Source organism: Hemiscyllium ocellatum, chromosome 38 (genome assembly GCF_020745735.1).
Source record: "Hemiscyllium ocellatum isolate sHemOce1 chromosome 38, sHemOce1.pat.X.cur, whole genome shotgun sequence".
NCBI classification, from domain to species: Eukaryota; Metazoa; Chordata; class Chondrichthyes; order Orectolobiformes; family Hemiscylliidae; genus Hemiscyllium; species Hemiscyllium ocellatum.
This window is the reverse complement of record NC_083438.1, coordinates 66,581-92,500: the sequence shown is the minus strand read 5'-3', so window position 1 is coordinate 92,500 and position 25,920 is coordinate 66,581. Positions and strand designations below refer to the sequence as shown.

Here is a 25,920-nt window from a genome sequence, read left to right as displayed (position 1 = left end):
CCCGCTCGCTCTGTGTGTGTGTCCCCATCCCTCGCTGTGTATGTGTGTGTGTGTGTGTGCTCCCTCCCTTGCTGTGTGTGCGTGTCCGTGTCCCTCCCTCGCTGTGTGTGTGTGTGTGTCCCCCTCACTCGCTGTGTGTGTGTCCCCATCCCTCGCTGTGTGTGTGTGTGCCCCCTCCCTCGCTGTGTGTGCGTGTCCGCGTCCCTCCCTCGCTGTGCGTGTGTGTGTGTGTGTGTGTCTCTCCTTCGCTGTGTGTGTGTGTCCCTCCTTCGCTGTGTGTGTGCGTGTCCCCTCCCTCGCTGAGTGTGTGTGTGTCCCCTCCCTCGCTGTGTGTGTCCCCTCCCTCGCTGTGTGTGTGTGTTTCCCCCTCGCTGTGTGTTTGTGTGTGCGTGTCCCTCCCTCGCTGTGTGTGTGTCCCACCCCCTCGCTGTTTGTGTCCCACCCGCTCGCTGTGTGTGTGCGTGTGTGTGTGTGTGTGTGTGTGTGTGTGTGTGTCCCTCCCTCGCTGTGTGTGTGTCCCCCTTCCTCGCTGTGTATGTGTGTGTGCGTATGTGCCCCCTCCCTCGCTGTGTGTGCATGTCCGTGTCCCTCCCTCGCTGTGCGTGTGTGTGTCCCCTCCTTCGCTGTGTCCGTGTGCGTGTACCTCCCTCGCTGTGTGTGTGTCCCACCCCCTCGCTGTGTGTGTGTGTGTGTGTGCGCGCGCGCGTGTGTGTGTGTGAGTCCCTCCCTCGCTCTGTGTGTGTGTGTGTCCCCCTCGCTGTGTATGTGTTTTCCCCCTCCCTCGCTGTGTGTGTGTGTGTCCCCCTCCCTCGCTGTGTGCGTGAGTATACCCCTCCATCGCTGTGTGTGTGTCCCCCTCCCTCGCTGTGTGAGTGTCCCCCTCCTCGCTGTGTCTGTCCCTCCCTCGCTGTGTATGTGTGCGTGTCCCTCCCTCACTGTGTGTGTGCGTGTCCATCCCTAGCTGTGTGTGCACGTGTGCCTCCCTCGCTGTGTGTGTGTATCCCTCCCTCGCAGTGTGTGTGTCCCACCCCCTTGCTGTGAGTGTCCCCCTCCCTCGCTCTGTGTGCGTGTCCCCCTCCCCCGCTGTGTGTGCATGTCCCTCCCCCGCTGTGTGTGCATGTCCCTCCCTCGCTGTGTGTGTTCCCCTCCCTCGCTGTGTATGTGTGTGTGTCCCTCCCTCGCTGTGTGTGCGTGTCCCTCCCTCGCTGTGTGTGTCCCTCCCTCGCTGTGTGTGTGTGTGTCCCTCCCTCGCGGTGTTTGTGTGTGTCCCCCTCCCTCGCTGTGTTTGTGTCTGTCCCCCTCCCTCGCTGTGAGTGTGTGTCCCTCCCTCGCTGTGTGTGTGCGTGTCCCTCCCTCGCTGTGTGTGTTTGTTTGTGTCTGTTCCCCTCCCTCTGTGTGTGTGTGTCCCCCTCCCTCTGTGTGTGTGTGTCCCCTCCCTCGCTGTGTGTGCGCGTGTCCCTCCCTCGCTGTGTGTTTGTGTGTGTCCCCTACCTTGCTGTGTTTGTGCGTGTCCCTCCCTCGCTCTGTGTATGTGTCCCCCCTCGCTGTGTGTGTGTGTTCCCCCTCCCTCGCTGTGTGTGTGTGTGTTCCCCCTCCCTCGCTGTGTGTGCATGTGTGTTCCCCCTCCCTCGCTCTGTGTGCGTGTCCCCCTCCCCCGATGTGTGTGCATGTCCCTCCCCCGCTGTGTGTGCAAGTCCCTCCCTCGCTGTGTGTGTGCCCTCCCTCGCTGTGTATGTGTGTGTGTCCCTGCCTCGCTGTGTGTGTCCCTCCCTCGCTGTGTGTGTGTGTCCCCCCTCCCTCGCGGTGTTTGTGTGTGTCCCCCTCCCTCGCTGTGTTTGTGTCTGTCCCCCTCCCTCGCTGTGTGTGTGTGTCCCTCCCTCGCTGTGTGTGTGTGTCCCTCCCTCGCTGTGTGTGTGCGTGTCCCTACCTCGCTGTGTGTGTTTGTTTGTGTGTGTCCCCCTCCCTCGCTGTGTGTGTGCGCGCATGTCCCTCCCTCGCTCTGTGTGTGTCCCCCCTCACTCGCTGTGTGTGTGTGTGTGTCCCCTACCACGCTGTGTGTGTCCCCTCCCTCGCTGTGTGTGTGTGTTTCCCCCTCGATGTGTGTGTGTGTGTGTGTGTGCGTGTCCCTCCCTCGCTGTGTGTGTGTCCCAACCCCTCGATGTTTGTGTCCCACCCTCTCGCTGTGTGTGTGAGTCCCTTCCTCGCTCTGTGTGTGTGCGTGTGTGTGTCCCTCCCTCGCTGTGTGTGTGTCCCTCCCTCGCTGTGTATGTGTGTGTGCGTGTGTGCCCCCTCCCTCGCTGTGCGTGCGTGTCCGTGTCCCTCCCTCGCTGTGCGTGTGTGTGTCCCCTCCTTCGCTGTGTCCATATGCGTGTCCCTCCCTCGCTGTGTGTGTGTCCCACCCCCTCGCTGTGTGTGTCCCACCCGCTCGGTGTGTGTGTGTGTGTGTGTCCCTTCCTCGCTGTGTGTGTGAGTGTGTGCGCGCGCGCGTGTGTGTGTGTGTCCCTCCCTCGCTCTGTGTGTGTGTCCCCCCCTCGCTGTGTATGTGTGTTCCCCCTCCCTGGCTGTGTGTGTGTTCCCCCTCTCTCGCTGTGTGTGTGTGTGTGTCCCCCTCCCTCGCTGTGTGCGTGAGTATCCCCCTCCATCGCTGTGTGTGTGTCCCCCTCCCACGCTGTGTGAGTGTCCCCCTCCTCGCTGTGTCTGTCCCTCCCTCGCTGTGTATGTGTGCGTGTCCCTCCCTCACTGTGTGTGTGCGTGTCCCTCCCTGGCTGTGTGTGCACGTGTGCCTCCCTCGCTGTGTGTGTGTGTCCCTCCCTCGCTGTGTGTGTGTCCCACCCCCTTGCTGTGTGTGTCCCCCCTACCTCGCTCTGTGTGCGTGTCCCCCTCCCCCGCTGTGTGTGCATGTCCCTCCCCCGCTGTGTGTGCATGTCCCTCCCTCGCTGTGTGTGTTCCCCTCCCTCGCTGTGTATGTGTGTGTGTCCCTCCCTCGCTGTGTGTGCGTGTCCCTCCCTCGCTGTGTGTGTGTGTGTGTCCCTCCCTCGCGGTGTTTGTGTGTGTCCCCCTCCCTCGCTGTGTTTGTGTCTGTCCCCCTCCCTCGCTGTGAGTGTGTGTCCCTCCCTCGCTGTGTGTGTGCGTGTCCCTCCCTCGCTGTGTGTGTTTGTTTGTGTCTGTCCCCTTCCCTCTGTGTGTGTGTGTGTCCCTCCCTCTGTGTGTGTGTGTCCCCCTCCCTCGCTGTGTGTGCGCGTGTCCCTCCCTCGCTGTGTGTTTGTGTGTGTCCCCTACCTTGCTGTGTTTGTGCGTGTCCCTCCCTCGCTGTGTTTGTGCGTGTCCCTCCCTCGCTCTGTGTGTGTGTCCCCCCCTCGCTGTGTGTGTGTGTTCCCCCTCCCTCGCTGTGTGTGTGTGTGTGTACCCCCTCCCTCGCTGTGAGTGCATGTGTGTGTGCCCTCCCTCGCTGTGTGTGTGTGTGTCCCTCCCTCGCGGTGTTTGAGTGTTTCCCCCTCCCTCGCGGTGTTTGTGTGTGTCCCCCTCCCTCGCTGTGTTTGTGTCTGTCCCCCTCCCTCGCTGTGAGTGTGTGTCCCTCCCTCGCTGTGTGTGTGCGTGTCCCTCCCTCGCTGTGTGTGTTTGTTTGTGTCTGTCCCCCTCCCTCTGTGTGTGTGTGTCCCCCTCCCTCTGTGTGTGTGTGTCCCCCTCCCTCGCTTTGTGTGCGCGTGTACCTCCCTCGCTGTGTGTTTGTGTGTGTCCCCTACCTTGCTGTGTTTGTGCGTGTCCCTCAGCTTGCTGTGTTTGTGCGTGTCCCTCCCTCGCTGTGTTTGTGCGTGTCCCTCCCTCGCTGTGTGTGTGTGTCCCCCTACCTCGCTGTGTGTGTCCACCTCCCTCGCTGTGTGTGCGCGTGTCCCTCCCTCGCTGTGCGTTTGTGTGTGTCCCCTACCTTGCTGTGTTTGTGCGTGTCCCTCCCTCACTGTGTTTGTGTATGTCCCTCCCTCGCTGTGTTTGTCTCCCACTCGCTGTGTGTGTGTGTCCCCCTACCTCGCTGTGTGTGTCCCCCTACCTCGCTGTGTGTGTCCCCTTACCTCGCTGTGTGTGTCCCCCCTCGCTGTGTGTCCCCCCCCGTGCTGTGTGTGCGTGTCCCCCTCCCTCATTGTGTGCGCACGCATGTCCCTCCCTCGCTGTGTGTGTGCGTGTCCCTCCCTCACTGTGTACGTGTGCGTGTCCGTCCATCACTGTGTGTGTGTGTGTTCCCCCCCTCGCTCTGTGTGTGTCCCGCTCCCTCACTGTGCGTGTGTGTGTGTGTGTGTGTGTGTGTGCATGTGTCCCCCTCCCTCGCTGTGTGCGCGTCCCCCTCCCTCGATGTGTGTGTGTGTGTGTGTGTGTCCCTACCTCGCTGTGTGTGTCCCCCCTCGCTGTGTGTGTCGCCCACCTTCGCTGTGTGTCCCCCCCTTGCTGTGTGTGTCACCCCCTGCTGTATGTGTGCATGTCCCCCCCATTGTGTGCGTGTCCCTCTCCCTCGCTGTGTGTGTGCGTGTCCCCCTCCCTCGCTGTGTGTGTGCGTGTACCTCCCTCGCTGTGTATGTGTGCGTGTCCGTCCCTCACTGTGTGTGTGTGTGCGCCCCCTTCCCTCGCTGTGTGTGTGTTCCCCTCCCTCGTTGTGTGTGTGTGTCCCTCCCTCGATGTGTGTGTGTGTGTGTGTGTGTATATGCGTGCGCGCGCGTGTCCATCCCTCACTGTGTGTGTGCGTGTCCCCCTCCCTTGCTGTGTGCGCACCCCCTCCCTCGCTGTGTGCACGTCCCCACCCTCGCTGTGTACGTTTTCCCCCCTCGCTGTGTGCGTGTCCCCCTCCCTCGCTGTGTGTGTGTCCCCCTCGCTGTGTCTGTCCCTCCCTCGCTGTGTATCTGTGCGTGTCCCTCCCTCGCTGTGTATGTGTGCGTGTCCGTCCCTCACTGTGTGTGTGTGTGCGCCGCCTTCCCTCGCTGTGTGTGTGTTCCCCTCCCTCGTTGTGTGTGTGTGTGCGTCCCTCCCTCGCTCTGTGTGTGTGTGTGTGTGTGTGTGTGTGTGTGTATGCGTGCGCGCGCGTGTCCCTCCCTCACTGTGTGTATGCGTGTCCCCTTCCCTTGCTGTGTGCGCACCCCCTCCCTCGCTGTGTGCACGTCCCCACCCTCGCTGTGTACGTTTTCCCCCCTCGCTGTGTGCGTGTCCCCCTCCCTCGCTGTGTGTGTGTCCCCCTCGCTGTGTCTGTCCCTCCCTCGCTGTGTATCTCTGCGTGTCCCTCCCTCACTGTGTATGTTTGTGTGTGCGTGTCCCCTCCCTCGCTCTGTGTGTGTGTGTCCCACACGCTCGCTGTGTGTCCCCCCACCCTCGCTGTGTGTGCATGTCTCTCCCCCTCGCTGTGTGTGCGTGTCTCTCCCCCTCGCTGTGTGTGCGCGTCCCCTCCCTCGCTGTGTGTGCGTGTCCCCCCCGCTGTGTGCGTGTCCACCCCCGCTGTGTACGTGTCCCCCCCTCGCTGTGTGAGTGACCCCCTCCCTCGCTGTGTGTGTGTGTGTCCCTCGCTGTGTGTGTCCCCCCTTGCTGTGTGTGTGTGTGTGTGTGTGTGTGTGTGTGTCCCTCTCGCTGTGTGTGTGTCCCCTCCCTCGCTGTGTGCGTGTCCCCCCTCACTGTGTGCATGTCCCCCTCCCACGCTGTTTGTGTCCCCCCTCCCACGCTGTGTGTGTGTGTATCCCTCCCTTGCCGTGTTTGTGTGTGTCCCCCACCTCGCTGTGTGTGTGTGTGTGTGTGTCCCTCCCTCGCTGTGTGTGTCCCCCTCCCTCGCTGTGTTTGTGCGTGTCCCTCCCTCGCTGTGTGTGTGTGTGTGTGTCCCTCCCTCGCTGTGTGCGCGCATGTCCCTCCCTCGCTGTGTGTGTGTGCGTGTCCCTCCCGCGCTGTGTGTGTGTGTGTGTGTGTGTGTGTGTGTGTCCCTCGCTGTGTGTGTGTCCCTCCCTCGTGTGTGTGTCCCTCGCTGTGTGTGTGTGTGTGTGTGTGTATGTGTGTGCATGTCCTCCCCTCACTGTGTGTGAGTGTCCTTTCCCTCGCTGTGTCTGTGTGTGTGTGTGTGTGCGGATGCATGTTCCCCCCTTCGCTGTGTGTGTCCGTGTCCCTTCCTCGCTGTGTGTGTGTGTGTGTGTGTGTGTGTGTGTGTGTGTGTGTATCCCTGGATGAACAGTACTGCTGGGATAGTGGGCTGAAGAATAGCAGATGGAGTTTAATTAGGTAAACGTGAAGCGTTCCATTTTGGTGAAACAAACCAGGGCGGGACTTGTACAGTTAATGTTCGGGCCCTGGGTGGTGTTTTCAGTCAGAGATCCAGTGACCCAAGTACACAGTTCTTTGAATGTGGTGTCACAGGTAGACAGGCTGGTGAAGCAGGCGTTTGGGATGGTTTCCTTCATTGGGCAGAGCATTGAGAGTAGGAGTTGGGACATCATGTTGTATCTGTACAAGACATTGGTCAGGCCACTATAAAAGCGTTGTTGATCAGTGGGAAGAACTCATCAGGTTCACTGACCTCCTTTAGGGAAGGACATCTGACATTCTAATCTGGTCTGGCTAACATGTGACTCCAGACCCACAGCAATATGGCTGACTCTGAGCTCCCCTCTGGGTAATTAGCAGTGGGGTCAAAGAATGTTGTTCCAGGCAGTGACACCCACACCCCATGAATGAATATATAAAAATACCTATGTCCCTCCCTACCTCGGCAAACCCCTCCAGCTGCAGCAATCCGTACTGGCTTTGTAACACCCTGACCACTCTCTGTAACACTCTCACCATCTCCAGCACCTTCACCTCTCCCTGTTCCTTTCCACCCTGACCATAGTTCCCCTTCCCACAGCCCTCCTCCTGCTAGCAGACCCTTTGCAATCCATTTAACATTTACTTCTAAAGCACCCTCTCACTTCAGGATTTTAAGTACTTTTTGGTGAGCTTCTCAGCCTCATAATCCAGTATGATCCCTTTTGTCCTGAGTGAGGAATCAGTGGGAATTTCTTGCTGAGGTTTTTACTGTTTCAATTGAATGTCCTTTTGTTGAGTGTTTTGCATTGTCCCTTCAAATGTTTTCCACTGTTCATTTACAGGCACATATTTCAGTCTGTTTAGCCTGTTTACCTCGGTCAGTTCTCCTCTCAAACTCATGTCATTGGCTATTTTTATTCCTAGTTGTAGCTTGTCCTTTTTGTGATTCACTTTAAAACTTTATATTTATTTAAACTGCACTTAATCACAATTTCCCGAAGGATCACTGCAGGTGACATTACTCATTCACTAAGTTTCATTACACTGTCGCTGTGCGACAATTATGTCCCTTAACAGTTGCACAATGTGTTTTTCAAAGAAACACTGAAAACAAAATAACCGTACTCCTCTTCCAATGTCAATATTGACCGTGTGATTGTCCCAGATTATACAAATATTGAAGATTTCCAAAATTATCACAATGCCTTTGTTAAAAAAATTCCAATGAGTTCCTGTTTAATGCAGAGATGAGCAACGAAATGCTGTTCAGTGGCTAAAACTGTACTGCTGCTTGTGTCCTTGGCAAGTAGTAGCCAGAATTTACATTCAGACTGACACTACTTCATGATCTGTGGCCAAATTCTTTCTCTGTAATGTCTTTGTTATCCATTATTGTTAACGTTGCCCATTTTGCCTGAGTTTTCACCAGATTACGAACCACTGAGTATTTTTGTTCACCCTGTATCCATGTCTCCTTGGTGTCTAAATCTCTTTTATCTCTGTGTCACAAATCCATCGACCTTATTGCAGCAACGTTGTCCATTCAAAAAAAAACATAATAATCCTCTCTTCCACAATTTTCTGTCACAAATCTATTTGCTGATGTACAATTTTAGTAAAACTCTGTCCCATCCTGTTCCTTTCTGCTTGTCTTCAGCCACATTCCCATACTGTTCCATTGCTTCACCTTTTCCCTTTGGATTTGGAAAGCTCCATTCACCTGCATCCTCTCTGTCAGTTTAATGCCCTGTCCAATAACCTACCGACATGACTGGCCAGGACACAGGTCCCAGCACAGTTCCAGGGGGACCATCCTAATAGATTTTTTTTTAAAATCAGGTCTGGGATGTGTGAGTCTCTGACTGACCAGCCTTTCCTGCCTAGCCCTAGAAGCCCTTGAACTGAGTAACTTGCTCGGCCATTTCAGAGGGTAATTGAGAGGGAAACTCTTTGCTGTGGGTACGTCGTGCAGACCATGTGAGGATGGGCAGATGTCCTTCTCTAAAGGACGAGTGTTTGGATTTGTTGTTCTTCAGTAATGGTTTCATACTTAATTGTGGATTGTTCAAAATTATTTTTAAAATTATTGATTTCAAATGTCTCATTTTCAGATGGCGGGATTCAATCCTGCCTCCCCTGAACATTAGCTGAGGTTTTGGAAACATTCTCTAGCAATAATACCACGAGGCCATCACTTCACCTGCTCACTGGGTTGCTCATCCCTGAGCACTGATACCAGGGCATCATGAAGCTAAACCTATTCTTCCAACATGACTGTGTGATCCTGACATCTTCCAGCAATCTGGGACTATTACTTAATATCGCTCCATTTTACAGATCTCTGTGGGACTCAGTGCCATTCTCCGTGTGTAACCCTCACTGCATCTGTTTCATTTCCCATTCTGTCTATTTCTCTGTCTCCTGTAGTTACTCAGGAAAGTCCTGACTCAATAGCCTTCCCATCTGCGAGGTGGATCGTCCATCACCACATTGAACGCAGTTGGTCTGCCAGAGAGAGACAAAGGGCAGGGAGATCTGGAGCCTTCAATAAATCCTGTAGTGAGGTAAGGCCCCCCACAGTGCACAGAGCAAAGAACAATGAGAGGGCTCCAAACATCTGTTAACACAACATGACTTAGATACAATGCTGGAGGGGAGCACAGTACACACACACCCCAGGCTCAATCACCGCCCCAATGTAAGTTCTATATTAAAACTCACTACTCTGCAATACTGTATCTATGGCATGTCTTGTGGTCCAGTGTCTTCAATAATTTTTAATTCCTGTAACAGATCCTATCGCTGTAACCTCCTCCCTTCCTGATAGTCCCTCCACATATTTGAAATGTATTTGAAAAGCCCTTCATCAGGAACACAGGCAGGGTGCCTGCAGAGTGGGGAGATAAATGAGAGGGGGCAACAATAGGTGAATGGGGTGCAGAAGAAGGTGGTAGGTCAGAGTGGAGGATGGGGGAAGGTAGAAATGAGTACAATGGGTGAATGTGGTTGGGGATGGGGGTGATAGGTCAGAGATGAGGATGGAGTGAATAGGTGGGAAGGGAGATAAGCCAATAGACAGGTCATGAGGGCGGTGCTGAGCTGGAAGGCTGGAGGTGGGGTGAGATGGGGGATGGGGAAATGAGGAAACTGGTGAAATCCACATTGATGCCCTGGGGTTGAAGTGTTCCGAGGTGGAAGGTGAGGCGTTCTTCCTCCAGGCGTCGGGTGGTGAGGAAGTGGTGGTGGAGGAAGCCCAGCGCCTGCATGTCCTTGGCAGAGTGGGAGGGCGAGTTGAAATGTTGGGTCACAGGGCGGTGGGGTTGATTGGAATGGGTGTACCAGAGATGTTCCCTAAAGCGCTCTGCTAGGATGTGTCCAGTCTCCCCAATGTAGAGGAGACCGCATCGGGAGCAACGGACACAATAAATGATATTGGCGGATGTGCAGGTAAAACTTTGATGGATGTGGAAGACTCCTTTGGGGCCTTGGATAGAGGTGAGGGAGGAAGTGTGGGCGCATGTTTTACAGTTCCTGCGGTGGCAGGCGAAGGTGCCAGGAAGGGAGGGTGGGTTTTTGGGCAGCATGGAACTAACCAGGTAGTCACGGAGGGAATGGTATTTGCGGAAAGTGGAGAGGGGTGGGGAGGGAAATATATTCCTGGTGGTGGGGTCCGTTTGGAGGTGGCGGAAATGGCGGCAGAGGATTTGGTTTTTGTGAAGGTCGGTAGGGTGGAAGGTGAGCACCGGGGCGTTCTGTCCTTGTTACTGTTGGAGGGGTGGGGTTTGAAAGATGAGGTGCGGGATGTGGACGAGATGCGTTGGAGGGCATCTTTTACCACGTGGGAAGGGAAATTCCGATCCCTAAAGAAGGAGGCTATTTGGTGTGTTCTGTGGTGGAAGTGGCCCACCTGGAAGCAGGTACGGCGGAGGCGGAGTATTTGGGAATAGAGGTTGGGAATTTTGCAGGCGGTAGAATAGGAAGATATGTAATCTAGACATCTGTGGGAGTGGGTAGGTTTGTAAAACATTTCGGTGTCAAGTCAGTTGTCATAAGGGGATGGAGAGGGCCAGGAAGGGGAGGGAGGTATTGGAGATGGTCCCGGTAAATTTAAGGTCAGGGTGGAATGTGTTGGTGAAGTTGATGAATTGCTCAAACTCCTCGAGGGAGCACGAGGTGGTGCCAATGCAGTCATCAATGTTGCAGAGGAAGACGTTGGGAGTGGTGCCATTGTAACTACGGAAGATGGACTGTTCTACGTAGCCAACAACGAGACAGGCATAGCTGGGGCCCATGCGGGTGCCCATTGCTACCCCTTTGGTCTGGAGGAAGTGGGAGGATTTGAACGAAACATTGTTAAGGGTGAGGACAAGTTCAGCCAAACGAATGAGAGTGTCGGTGGAAGGGTACTGTTGTGGACGTCGGGAGAGGAAGAAACGGAGGGCTTGGAGGTCCTGGTCATGGTGGATGGAGGTGTAGAGGGATTAGATATCCATTGTGAAAATGAGGCGTTGGGGCCAAGGAAACGGAAGTCTTGGAGGAGTGGAGGGTGTGGGTAGTTTCTCGAACGTATGTGGACAGTTCCTGGACTGGGGGTTAGGACAATGTCGAGGTAGGAAGACATGAGTTCAGTGGGGCAGGAGCATGCTGAGACAATGGGTCGGCCAGGGTGGTCAGGCTTGTGGATCGTGGGCAGGAGGTAGAACCGGGCGGTGGGGGATCCCAGACAATGAGGTTGGAAGCTGTGGGTGGGAGATCTCCTCCTGAGGTGATGAGGTTCTGTATGCTCTGGAGATGACGGTTTGATGATGGGAGGTGGTTTATGGTAGAGGGGGTGGTAGGGGGAGGTATGTTTGAGTCGACATCATGGTTTCAGCGGTGTAGAGGTCAGTGCACCAGACTACCTCTGCACCCCCTTTATCTGCTGGTTTGATGGTGAGGTTGGGATTGGAGCAGAGGGAGTGGAGGGCTGGGCGTTGTGAGGGTGAGAGGTTGGAGTGGGGGAGGGGGTAGATAGGTTGAGGCGGTTAATGTGTCGGTGGAAGTTGGAAATGAAGAGATCGAAGGCAGGTAATAGGCCAGCTCAGGGTGTCCAGGTGGATGGAGTGTATTGGAGGCCGGAAAAGGGGTTCTCAGAAAATAGGTGGGAGTGTTCATTGTCAAAATAAACTTTGAGGCGGAGGCGGTGGGAGAAGTGTTTGACGTCACGGTGTGTATAAATTAATTGATGTTTGGACGGAGGGGGATAAAGGTCAGGCCTTTGCTGAGGACTGATCATTCGTCCTCAGTGAGGGGGAGGTCAGGGGGAATGGTGAAAACTCGGCAGGAGTGGGAGCTGGGACCAGGCGTAGGTGTGGAGCTGGGGGCGGCGACGGTGCCTGTAACTGGTGTGGGTGTGGTGTTAGGGGGGATGGGGATGGAGTCATGAGCAGGGGTGGTGTTCCCCTCAGGGTTCTGGGAGCGGGGATGGTGACGGTGGGACCTGGCGGGGTGTCAGCAGAATGCAGGTGAGTGGTGTCGGTGGGGACAGAAGTGGTGGCAAACACTGGCAGTGGGGGGGGGGGGCGCGGAAGTCACTGAGTGTGTGACATCAGCGATGATGTGAGGGACGGAAGTGATGTCACTTGTGGTGTATGAGGAATTGTGAGGGGCGGAAATGGCATTTACTTTATTTTAACCAATAATTTCCTGTCACAAATCTATTTGACAATGTCGTATTTTAATTAAACTCAGTCCCTTACTGTTTCTTTCTGTTGGTCTTCATCCACATCTCCATGGTGTTCCAATATTTCAACCTTTCTCTTTGGTCTTGGGAATTTCCATTCACCTGAGACCTGTCCCCCTCCTCGTCTGTGTCCATTTATAGCACACTGCATAATCCTGGTACCAGAGGAGCCTATCCCAATGAAATAGCTCAGTCCTCCCTGAGTGCTCACTGGTCAGAACCACTTCTAATGATACCATTGTGTGATCCTGACACCTTCCAGCACACTGCTGATATCACTCAGTCTCTCTCCATGTGATATCCCTCACTGTGTGGGTCTATTTGCTGCCTCTGTCAGTGTCTCTCGCTCTTGCAGTTACTCCAGATCCTGAGCCAACAGCATTCCCCACTCCAGAGGGAAGCAACTGCACAGGCCATGGATGGAGACTGGGAATTTCCATATCTCTGTGGGACTCAGTGCCATTCTCTATGTTCATTGTGGGACTTCATTGCATTAGTCTAATTTCCCATTCTGTCTATTTCTCTGTCTCCTGTAGGTATTCCTGATGTCCCTGACTCAGCACAATTCCCAATTCCTGTCTCGTCCATCACCACATTGAAGGCAGTTGGTCAGCCAGAGAGAGATGGAGAGGGAGATCTGGAGCCTTCAGTAAATCCTGCAGCCGGTAAGATCACTCACAGTAAACAGCACAGGGAGGAGTTCATGGGCTTTTATCCAGTCCCTGAGGGCATGATGTAGGAACAATGCTGGGCAAGGAACATGAAAAAAATCTCAGGCTTCATTATCACTATCTTGTCTGTAAATTCATCTGTTCCACACAACCCTCCCTATGTCTGTCAGTTTCCCACTGTCTGTTTCATAGATACCACTTCCCCTATCTCTGTCAGCCCCTACAAACCTGCTTATCGCTGAAAGCTCATCCAACCAGTACAACTCTCCAAGTCTCTGCCTTTGCCTTTAATCCCGGGTTCTGTCACATCTCTCCTTAACTGAAGAAAAATAACTGTTCAGTTCCTGAAGCCATCCCTGTCAGTATAGTCCTTTCCAGACCTGAAAAACCTCCCTGTCTTTGTGACTTTTTTGAACTCCTACTACCTTCATGATCTCTGTAACCTTCCCGTCACGACAACAAAAAAGCTCTGTACCTTAGTAACCTCCTCCAGCTATTAGACTCCTCCTTGTCTCTGGGCACAAAGCAGAGTGGCCCTGCTTCTCTCATAAATTAGTCTCTGCATTTCTAATGATGACTATAAACTCTTCCTGTCTCTAAAACACACTCAGTCTCTGTAAACTCTGCTGGTCCCGATTGATGTAATTTCCTTCAGTAACTATAAACCTTTATACCTTTAATCTCCTCCAGACTCGACCACGCAGTTTATTTCTATAACCTCTGAGTGACAGAGTCATAGAGATGTACAGCACGGAAACAGACCCTTCGGTCCAACTCGTCCATGCCAATCAGATATCCCAACCCAATCTAGTCCCACCTGCCAGCACCCGGCCCATATTCCTCCAAACCTTTCCTATTCATATGCCCATCCAAATGCCTCTTAAATGTTGATATTGTACCATCCTCCACCACATCCTTTGGCAGCTCGTTCCATACACGTACCACCCTCTGCATGAAAAAGCTGCCCCTTAGGTCTCTTTTATATCTTTCCCCTCTCACCCTAAACCTATGCCTTCGATTTCTTGTCTCACTGACCCCATGGAAAAGACTTTGTCTATTTATCCTATCCTATCCATGCCCCTCATAATTTTGTAAACCTCTGTATGGTCACCCCTCAGTCTCCGAAGCTCCTGGGAAAACCACCCCAGCCTGTTCAGCCACTCCCTGTAGCTCAAATCCCCCAACCCTGGCAACATCCTTGTAAATCTTTTCTGAACCATTTCAAGATTCACAACAATTCTTCCGATAGGAAGGAGACCGGAATTGCACAAAATATTCCAACAGTGCCCTAACCAATGTTCTGTACAGCCGCAACATGACCTTCCATCTCCTGTACTGAATACTCTGAGCAATAAAGGAAAGCATACCAAATGCCACCTTCACTATCCTATCTACCTGCGACTCTACTTTCAAAGAGCTATGAACCTGCACTCCAACGTCTCTTTGGTCAGCAACACTCCCTAGGACCTTACCATTACGTGGATAAGTCCTGCTAAAACTTGCTTTCCCAAAATGCAGCACATCGCATTTATCTGAATGAAACTCCATCTGCCAGTTAGCCCATTGTCCCATCTGGTTCAGATCCTGTTGTAACCCTCTTCGCTGTCCACTACACCTCCAATTTTGGTGTCATGTGTAAACTTACTAACTGTACCTCTTATGTTTGTATCTAAATCATTTATATAAATTACAAACAGTAGAGGGCCCAGCACTGATCCTTGTGGCACTGCTCTGATCAAAGGCCTCCAGTCTGAAAAACAACCCTCCATCACCACCATCTGTCTTCTACCTTTGAGCCAGTTCTGTATCCAAATGGCTAGTTCTCCCTGTATTCCATGAGTTCTAACCTTGCTAATCAGTCTCCCATAGGGAACCTTGTCGAATGCCTCACTGCAGTCCATATGGATCACATCTATCACTCTTCCCTCCTCAATATTCTTTGTTACTTCTTCAAAAAACTCAATCAAGTTTATGAGACATGATTTCCCACGCACAAAGCCATGTCGACTATTCCTAATCAGTCCTTGCCTTTCCAAATACATGTGCATCTTGTCCGTCAGGATTCCCTCCAACAACTTGCCCACCACTGAGTTCAGGCTCACCGGTCTATAGTTCCCTGGCTTGTCTTTACCACCCTTCTTAAACAGTGGCACCACGTTTGCCAACCTCTAGTCTTCTGACACCTCACCTGTGACTATCGATGGTACAAATATCTCAGCAAGAGGCCCAGCAATCACTTCTCTAGTTTCCCACAGAGTTCTCGGGGACACCTGGTCAGTTCCTGGGGGTTTATTCTCCTTTAACCGTTTGAAGACATCCAGCACTTGCCTCTCTGTAATCTGGACATTTTGCAAGATGTCACCATGTATTTTCCTACAGTCTATATCTTCCATATCCTTTTCCATAGTAAATACTGGTGCAAAATATTCATTTAATATCTCCCCCATTTTCTGCGGCTCCACACAAGGGCCACCTTGCTGATCTTTGTGGGGCCCTATTCTCTCCCTAGTTATCCTTTTTTCCTTAATATATTTGTAAAAACTCTTTGCATTCTCCTTATTTCTATTTGTCAGACCTATCTCATATATGCATTTTGCCCTCCTGATTTCCTTCTTAAGTATACTCCTACTTCCTTTATACTCTTCTAAGGATTCACTTAATCTATCCTGTCTATAACTGACATATGCTTCCTTCCTTTTCTGAACCAAACGCTCAATTCTTTAGTCATCCAGAAATCCCTGTAAGTACCAGCCTTCCGTTTCACCCTGACAGGAATATACTTTCTCTGGACTCTTGTTATCTCATTTCTGAAGGCTTCCCATTTTCCAGCCGTCCCTTTAGCTGCGAACATCTGCCTCCAATCAGCTTTCAAACGTCCTTGCCTAATACCGTCAAAATTGGCCTTTCTCCAATTTAGAACATCAACTTTTAGATCTGGTCTATCCTTTTCCATCATTATTTTAAAACAATTAGAATTATGATCGCCGGCCCCAAAGTACTCCCCCACTGACATCTCAGTCACCTATCCTGCCTTATTTCCTAAGAGTAGGTCAAGTTTTGCACCTTCTCTAGTAGGTACATCCACATACTGAATCAGAAAATTGTCTTGTACACACGTAAGAAATTCCTCTCCATCTAAACCTTTAACACTATGGTAGTCCCAGTCAATGTTTGGAAAGTTAAAATCCCCTACTGTAACTACCCTATTATTCTTACAGATAGCTGAGATCGCCTTACAAGTTTGTTTCTCAATTTCCCTCTGGCTATTGGGGGGTCTATAATACAATTCCAATAAGGCAATCAACCCTTTCGTATTTCTCAGTTCCACGCAAATAACTTCCCTGGATGTATTTCTGGTAATATCCTCCCTCAGCACAGCTGTAATGCTACCCCTTATCAAAAATGCCATTCCCCCTTCTCTCTTGCCTTCCTTTCTATCCCTACTGTTGCATTTGTATCCTGGAACATTAAGCTGCCAGTCCTGCCCATCCCTGAGTCATGTTTCTGTAATTGCTATGAGATCCCAGTCCCATGTTCCTGACCATGTCCTGCGTTCATCTGCCTTCCCTGTTAGGCCCCTTGCATTGAAATAAATGCAGTTTAATTTATTAGTCCTACCTTGTCCCTGCCTGCCCTGACTGTTTGACTCACTTCTGTTCTCAACTCAAAGCCTCTATTACCTGTTGAACCTGTAAGCTCCCTTTTTCAGATTGTTAAACACGAACTGCCATAACCCTTTCTACTGCCAGTCTGAAACCAAACCGTGTTGGCCTGATAGTAGGTCGGGAGCTAAAATATGTTTGAAAGGATATGTCAATAAACAATAACTGGGCCCTTAGAAACACATTTAATAAAAAGAGAATGTTGCTTTGAGCCTGTAGGATTGTATTTTATTGGTGTGAGTATAAATGGCAGAATAGATACGGGAGTAGGGGTAGTTGTACTGAGGATACGATTTATTTGAATTTTCAGAAGCCTTTACACAAGTTTCAATAAGGGCTAAAGAGTAACTTGGTAGAAAATCGGGCACCTTAACTATCAGGAGGTGGGTGAGATATTAGACAAAATAGTGTTGTCAGGAGTTACTGTGGAGAAAGACATGGAAGCTCGGGAACTTGGTTAAATAAATAGTGATGTCTTGGAAAGAATCCTCAACAGAGAAGAAAAAGTGCTGGAATCTTAAAACAAATAAAGGTTAATTAATCCTCAGTAGCTCATTAGGTCTATCCTTGAATATTCATGGGAAGCTAGGGAAGAGATTGCAGTGTCCCTAACAGAGATAGTTATATTATCAACAGACACAATGAGTTACCGGAAGAGTGGAGGGCGGCTAATGCTATTCCATCACTTTAGGTCTGCAGGGAAAAGCCAGGAAATCACAGCCCAGTGAGCCAGTGCTGGGTAAGTTGTTGGAGGAGATTCTGAGAGAATGGAGCTACATATATTTGGAAAGGCAAGGGCTGATTAGAGATATTCAGCATGGCTTTGTGAGTGGAAAACCGTGTTTCCCAAACCGGATTGACTCTTCGAGGAGGTGGCCAAGACATAGATGAAGGCAGAGCAGTCAGCGTTGTCTACATGGACTTCAGCAAAGCATTTAACAAGGTTCCAAGTTCATCTAGTCAAGAGGAAGAAGGAAGCTGACTTAAGGTTGAGGAACCAAAGATCAGAAGCAGGGCTCTAGAGAGTTACATGGGGCAGCACGATGACTCAGTGGTTAGCACTGCTGCCTCACAGCACCAGGGACGTGATTACAATTCCAGGCCGTGGCGACTGTATGTGTGGAGTTTGCTCATTCTCACCATGTCTGTGTGGATTTCCATTAGGTGCTCCTGTTTCCACCCACAGCCCAAAGATGAGCAGGTTAGGTGAATCAGCCGTGCGTTGTTCAAGAAAGGGAATAGAGATAATCCTGGGAATCACAGACCTGTCAGTCTTCTGTCTGTGATGTGCAGATTATTGGAGACTCTGAGATACAGGATTTATGATTACTTGGAAAACCATAGTTTGATTAGAGAAAGTCATCATGGCTTTGTAAGGGACAGGTCATGACTCAGAAATCTTATTGAATCCTTTGAGAATGTGACAAAATGCATTTATGGCTCATTGAGAAAGCACAGAACATGGGATACATGGAAACCTGTCTGTCTGGATACAGAATTCCTGGCCCATAGAAGACAGAGGGTGATGCATTCAGCCTGGAGCTCGGTGACCACTGGTTTTCTGCACGGAGAGGTTACAGGACCTCTGCTTTTGGTGATTTTATGAATGACTTGGATGTGTGAGTGGAAGAGTGGGTTAGTAAGTTTCCCAATGACATGAAGGTTGGTGGAGTGGTGAATAGTGTGGATGTCTTCTGGAGGTTGCAATGGGACATTGACAGGATGAAGAGCTGGGCTGAGAAGTGGCAGATAAAGTCAAATCTGGAAAAGTGTGAAGAGATGCATTTTGGAAGGTGAGACTTGAATGCAGAATACAGAGATAAAGGCAGAATACTGGATAGTGTGGAGCAACAGATGAATCTTGGATTTCATGACCAGAGATCCATCAAATTTGCCACCCAAGTTGATAGTGTTGTTAAGAAAGAATATGTTGTATTGGCTTTCATTAGCTGGGGGATTGAATTTTAAAGCTATGAGGTTATGCTGCAGCTCTATACAGCCCTGTTTAGATCCCAATTAGAATATTGTGTTCAGTTTTGATCCCTTCATTACAGGAAGGACTTGGAAGCTTTAGAGAGGGTAAAGAGGAGATTTACCAGGATGCTGCCTGTACTGGAGGGCATGTCTTATGAAGAAAGGTCGAGGGAGCTAAGGCTTTTCTCATTGGAGTGAAGAAGGGTGTGGTGTGATTTGGTAGAAGTGAACAAGGTGGTGTGAGGCAAAGAGAGCGTGAACAGTGAGAGACCTCTTTATCCCATGGCATACATGGTACCAGGGGGCATAATTGTAAGGTGATTGGAGGATGTGTAAGAGGAGATTTCAGATGTAGGTTCTTTACACAGAGAGTGGTGGGTGGGTAGAACGGGATATTTTAACAGACTCTTGGATAGGCACATGGATGGTAGCAAAATGAAGGGTATGTCAGTTAGTTTGATCTTACAGTCGGGTAAAAGATGGGCATGACATCATGGCCGAAAGGTCTTGTGCTGTACTGTTCTGTGTTCTACGATCCGTCTGGTAAATGGGTAATAAGCTCAGATCAATGTAAAAGGATATGGCATTCAGGAGGAGCTAGTCAACTGGATACAAAATTGGGCTTGATGGTGGGAGACAGAGGGTGATGGGAGACATGTTGTGTTTCTGACTGGAGGCATGTGACCAGCGGTGTAGTGGGTCCCCTGTTGTTTGTCATTTGGGTAAATGGTTTGGATGGGAATATTGGTTTTGTGGTAAGTACATTTTTTGAGTGACACTGAAATTGTTGGTAAAGTGGACAGTGAAGAAATTTATCCATGATACAACAGGATGAACAGTACTGCTGGGATAGTGGGCTGAAGAATAGCAGATGGAGTTTAATTAGATAAATGTGAAGTGTTCCATTTTGGTGAAACAAACCAGGGTGGGACTTGTACAGTTACTGTTCGGGCCCTGGGTGGTGTTGTCAGTCAGAGACCCAGGGATGCAGGTAGATAGCTCTTTGTAAGTGGTGTCACAGGTAGACAGGTTGGTGAAGCAGGCGTTTGGGATGGTTACCTTCTTTGAGCAGAGCGATAAGAGGAGGTGTTGGGATGTCATGTTGTGGCTGTACATAAAAGCATTTTTGACCAGTAGGAAGTACTCATCTGGTTCACTTACATCCTTTAGTGAAGAACATCTGACATTCTAACCTGGTCTGGCCTTCACGGGACACCAGACCCACAGCAATATGGCTGACTCTGTGCTATACTCTGGGTAATTAGCAGTGGGGCTAAGAATGCTGGTCCAGGCAGTGAAACCCACATCCCATGAATGAATAAATAAAAATACATATGTCCCTCCCTCCCTCTGCAAACCCCTCCCACCTGCAGCAATCTGTACTGGCTTTGTAACACCGTTCAGACCCTGACCACTCTCTGTAACACTCTCAGCACCTTCAGCTCTCCCGGTTCCTGTTGTGACATAAAACCTTGACAATTATTCCCTCTTCCATCTGACCTCCTCCTGCGAGCAGACCCTTTGCAATCCCTTTAAAACTTACTCCTAAAACATCCTCTCACTTCAGGATTTTAAGTACTTTTTGGTGATCCTCTAAGCCCGATAATCTAATATGATCCTTTTTACTTGAGTGAGGGACCGATGGGGATTTCTTGCTGAGGATTTGTCTGTTTCAATGGAATGTCCTTTTGTTGAGTGTTTTACACTGCTCCTTTAAATGGTTTCCAATGCTCATTTACAGGCACATATTTCAGTCTGTTTAGCCTATTTACCTTGGTCAGTTCTCCTCTCAAACTCATGTCATTGGTTATTTTTGTTTCTAGTTTTAGCTTGTCCTTTCTGTGATTCACTTTAAAACTTTTATATTTCTTTAAACTGCACTTTATCACAATTTCGCAGAGCATCTCTCCAGGTGACATTACTCATTCACGAAGTTTCATCACACAACGGTCGCTCTGAGATAGCTATGTCCCTCGCCAGTTGCACAATTTGTTATTCAAAGAAACAGTGAAAACTAATTCTCTGAACTCCTCTTCCAATATCACTGTTGTCAGTGTGACTGTCCCAGATTATGGGAATATTGTAGTTTCCCAAAATTATCACAATGTGTTTGTTAAAAAATTCCAATGAGTTCCTGTGTAATGCAGTGATGAACAATGGAATGCTGTTCAGTGGCTAAAACTGTTCTGCTGCATGTGTCCTCGGCAAGTAGTAGCCAGAATTTACATTCAGACTGACTCTACTTCATGATCTGAGACCAAATGCTTTCTCTGTAATGCCTTTCTTACCCATTACTGTTAGTGTTGTCCATTTTGCCTGAGTTTCCGCAAGGTTGTGATCCATTGAATATTTATGTCCACCTTTTGTTCACCCTGTAACCATATCTCTCTGGTGTCTAAACCTTTTTTTTTATCTCAGTGTCACTAATCCATCTGCCTTATTGATAAGACTTCGTCCATTCAAAAATGAAATAATTTATTCTTTCCCACAATTTCCTGTCACAAACCTATTCACTGATGTACAGTTTTAGTTAATCGCTGTCCCTTCCTGTTCCTTCCTGCTTGCCTTCAGTCACATTCCCATGTTGTTCCGATGCTTCACCTTTTCTCTTCGGATTTGGAAAATTCCTTTCATCTGGATCCTGTCCCAGCATCCTCTCTGTCAGTTTAAAGCCCTGTCCATAAACCTACTGACATGATCGGCCAGGACCCTGGTCACTGGGCCCACCACGGTTCCAGTGGGACCATTCTATTAGATTTTTTTTATAAATCAGGTAGGGGATGTGGGTGTCTCTGACTGACCAGCCTTTATTACCTATCCCTACCTGCCCATGAGCTGAGTAGCTTGCTCGGCCATTTCAGAGGGTAATTGAGAGGCAAACACTTTGCTGTGGGTATGTCGTGTAGACCAAGTGAGGATGATCAGATCTCGTTGTCGAAAGGCGAAATGCACGCCACGGTGGCTCAGTAATTAGCACTCCTGCCTCACAGCAGCAGGGTCCCAGGTTCGATTCCAGCCCCAGGCAACTGTGTGGAGTTTTCACATTCTCCCTGTGTCTGTGTCTCCCTGTGTCCAAAGCCGTGCAGGTCAGGCGAATTAGCCATGCTAAATTGCCCATAATGTTAGGTGCATTTGGTCGAGAGAGAAGGGTCTGAGTGGGTTACTCTTTGGAGGGATGGTGTGGACTGGTTGGGTCGAAAGGCCTGTTTCCACACTGTACAAAGTCTAATCTAAGGGATTGTAATTTTTGTACATCAGCAATGGTTTCATATTTGTTTATGGATTGTTAATTGCTATTTTTAAAATTATTGATTTTAAATTCCACCATATCTTATGATGGGATTCAAACCTGCCTCCCCTGAGCACTGGCTGAGGTTTTGTACAAATGCGCTAACAATAATGTTACTAGGCCATCACTTCACCTGCTCACTGATTGCTCATCCCTGAGCACTGATACATGAAGCTAAACCCATTCTTCCAACATGATTGTGTGATCCTGAAGTCTTCCAGCACTCCGGTGATATCACTTAGTCTCTCTCCATGTGGTATCCCTCACTGTGTGGGTCTAATTGCTGCCTCTGTCAGTGTCTCTCGCTCTTGCAGCTACTCCAGATCCTGAGCTAACAGAATTCTCCACTCCAGAGAGACGCAACAGCACAGGCCAGGGATGGAGCTTGGGATTTTCCAGATATCTGTGGGGTTCATTTCCATTCTCCTTGTGTAACCCTCACTGAATCAGTCTAATTTTCCATTCTGTCTATTTCTCTGTCTCCTGTAGGTACTCAGGAAGTTCCTGACTCAATAGACTTCCCAACTGCTGTGTGTCTCATCCATCAACTCATTGAAGATGGTTGGTCAGCCAGAGAGACAAAGGGCAGGGAGATCTGGAGCCTTCAATAAATCCTGCAGTGAGGTAAGATCACTCACAGTGCACAGAGCAGGGAGCAATGGGAGGGCTGCAAACATCGGCTAACAATACATGATGTAGATACAGTCCTGGATGGGGAGCACAGTATAGACACACTCCATGCTCAATCACCACATCTACTTTAACTTATGTTGTACTGAGACAGCATCGGGAGTTCAGAGTTATCAGTCCAGGCCTGTGCTGTCTTAGTGAGCATCAGGACAACAGAGGGGAAAGCAGGCCTCCCACGAGAGGTTGTGAATGCTCCCTGGGATCTTTCTGTTCTGTGGTCTCCCTCCAACACTGTATTAAGACTCACTACTCTGCAACACTGTATCTGTGGCATGGCTTGTGCACCAGTGTCTTCAGTCATTTTTAACTCCTATAACAGTAGTTGTCCCTGTAACCTCCTCCCTTCCCGATAGTCCCTCCACATATTTGAGATGTACTGCATTCCAGACTACCATCCCTATCGCTGTAACTTGCTTCAGTGTCCACAACATGCCTTATTTTGGTACTGTAATCCTCTTTAACTGGATACAGAGTGATACAGTACGGAAACAGAACCTGTGGTCCTACTCCTCAATGCTGCCCATGTTACCTAAACTGAATGAGTCTCATTTGCCTGCATTTGGCCCTTATCTCTTCAAACCTTCTCCTCTCAATGTACCTTCCAAATATCTGTTCCATGCTGTAATTGTTCTTGTTTCTCCCATGTGCCTGAGGCAGTCTGTTCCATCTATGCACCATCCTCTGTGGGTAATGTTCCCCGTCAGCTCCCCCTTCAAATCCTTGCTCTCTCACGTCCCGTTTATATCCTCGAGTTTTGGACTCACCTACCCTTGGCTATTCACCATTCTTAGGGCCACCCCGAGGATTCATCTGTCAATGACGGCAAATTTGCCAAATGTCGCTTTTCCCACCCTGTCCATCCGGTATGCCACTTCTGAAGAACAATGAAACTTGCACCCCCTGGTCTCTCTCTCTCTCTCTCTCTCTCTCTCTCTCTCTCTCTCTCTCTCTTTCTCTCTATTCGACAACCCTGGCCAGAGCCCTTCCATTAACTGTATCAGTCCTCTATGGTTTGTCTTAATAAAATCCAACACCTGAATTAAACTCCATCTTTCATTGCCTGGTCCACTGGCCCAGTTGGTCAAGACCCCCTTTGATAACCGTATTTACTGCCCACTACACCATTAATTTGATCATCAACAAACTTACGCACAATCACTTCTATATTTTCAACCAAATCATTTATGTAGATGATGCACATTAGTGGACCCAGCCCTGATCCTTTCTTCAATAATGGGATAAAACCATATTCTTGTCATAGAGCCATACAGCATGGAAACTGACCCTTCAGCTGATACCCACCATCATCTAAAACTCAACTCTTCCCAGCTGCCTGTTGCTGGCCCATATCACTCCAACCCTTCCCTATTCACCTGTTTATCCAAATATCTTTAAAGTGTTGTAATTGTACCCACATCAACCCCTTTCTCAGGAAGTTCATTCCACACTCAAACCACCCTCGGTGTAGCAAATTGCCCCATATCTTTTTTTTGAACATCTCTCTCCTCCAACCTTAAAAATGTGGCCCCTCCTCTTGAGACTCTCCCATCCTGCGGAAAAGGCAGCTACCATTAAATGGATCTATATACCTCATTTTTTTCATAAACCTTTATAGTATCATGTCTCAACCTCCAGGCTCCAGTGAAAAAAGACTCAGCCTATCCAGCCATTTTTCAGAACCCAAGCCTTCCATACCCAGCAATATCCTGGTAAATCTCTTCTGAATCCCCTGCAGCTTAATAATATCCTCCCTATAACTGGGCGACCAGAACTGCACAGAGTATTGCAGAACAGGCCTCGCAAATGTCTGTGCAATCTTAATGCCGCTCATACCGCTCATGTTCATATAAGCCTCTGTAAGGTCATCCCTCAGTCTCCGATTCTCCAGTGACAGTAACCCCAGCTTATTCAGCGACAACCCGGGCAATATCTTGTAAAGCTTTTCTGAGCCCTTTCAAGTTTCACAACATCCTTCCTATAGCAGGGAGACTGGAATTGCAGAGGACTCCGAATGTGGTCTCATGTATTACTCTTGTTCCCTGAGTTCCCCAGTCTTTGTCCTCAGTAAGTTCTGGAGTGAAAAAAATGTTTAGGATCTTAGCAAATATCCTGCAGTTCCACACATCGATGGCCTCATTGATCTTTAATGGATACTATTTTGTCCTGAGTTCCTTATGCACTCCTAATATACTGATACAATCACTTTTGGATTCCCCTTTCCTTCTCTGCTGAGGCTATTTCATTGAGCCTTTCTCCATTCCTGTTTTCTACTCAAAGTGTATTCCTACAGCCCCTGTATATCCTCAGGGATTCCCTTGATCCAGCTGGCTATACCTGACATGTGCCCCCTTTTCCTTGACCAGACCCTCAATAGACAGCCAGTGTTTCCGAATGCTGTCAGCATTGAGCTGCACACACACAGGAACATGCTGACGCTAGTCGATCAGTTTATCTCACTTTAAAGATATTCTCACTTGCCAAACTTCCCTTTCCCTGTAAATAATTCCCTTCCCCAATCACATTTTGAAAGTTCCTGGCTAATACGATCAAGATTGGTCCGGCTCCATTTTATAACTTGCACCTGTCCTTTTCCAAAGCTGTTTTCAAACTACTAGAACTGTGGTTACTTTGGCAAAATGCTTTGCCACTCACATCTCAGTCCCCTTCCCTACCTTGATTCCTAAGGGGAGGTCAGGTTTTACCCCTTTCTCTTTTCAGGCCATTTACATATTGATTGGGAGATCCTGGAACACAATTACCAAATGCCTCCCTTGCAAATGCTGAACACTGGCAGTCCCAGTCTAGGTTTGGAAAGTTCAAAAACCCTACCATAACAGCCCCATTATTATGGTTGATATTTAAGATGTCCCGATACATTTGTTCCTCAGTCTGCCACGGATTATTCGGGGTCAGCAGTCAGATCGTATCAACGTGATGATCCATTCTTATTTCTCAGTTCTAACTTAGCTTCACTGGGCGATCCCACAGGAATATCCTCTCTAAGTACTGCTGGGATGATTAATGCAATCAAAACCCACCACCACACGTCCACTGTTGCCTCCCCTTCCTGGAGCATCTCCACCTTGAAACAATGAACTGCCAGTCCTGCCCCTCCCTCAGCTGTGTTTCTGTAATAACTAAAATACCCCAGTCCCATGTTCCAATCCATGCCTTGAGTTCATCTTCCTTAGCTGTCAGGCCCCTTGTATTGAAATAAATGCAGTTTAATCATCAGTTTTCCCCCATTGCCTGCTATGTTCTTGCCTGGCTTATCTGCTGAAATTGCTGTCTTTAACACGTGTACCAGTCTCAATCTTCTTTCTGGCCTTACGTTTATTTAAGGTCCAACACCCTGCCAGACTAGGTTATGTCCTCTCAAGCATCTCTAGCAATTCACCCCAGCAGGATGTGGGTCCCTCTCCCGCTCCCAGTTGAGGTGCCTTTCCCACCCTGTCTCCCTGTGCTGACACCTTCAGGGATCTATGAACTTGCCCACCAAGGTCCCTGTATTCCTCAGTACTCCGCAAGGTCCTACCATTCATTATGTCTGTCCTTCGCTTATCGTACCTCCCACAGAGTATTACCTCACTTCAATCAGAACTGAACTCTGCTTAGATTTTCATCTGATCGACATCGAACAGCAGACGGAGA

General features: G+C 49.5%; 1 long non-coding RNA gene across 2 annotated transcripts in view; it reads left to right on the top strand.

Annotated features, from left to right (window-relative positions):
• The window catches only part of LOC132833958 (uncharacterized), an 84,193-nt gene extending 61,996 nt beyond the window's left edge, over positions 1–22,197 (top strand). Inside the window, exons 4-6 of one of the 2 annotated variants that reach the window (XR_009647126.1) lie at positions 8,689–8,825; positions 12,520–12,648; positions 22,069–22,197. This is a non-coding gene — a long non-coding RNA (uncharacterized LOC132833958). Of the gene's footprint in view, positions 1–8,372; positions 8,826–12,519; positions 12,649–22,068 lie in introns of both variants that reach the window. The other variant, XR_009647125.1, reaches the window with a different exon arrangement.
• Positions 22,198–25,920: the final 3,723 nt, after the last annotated feature.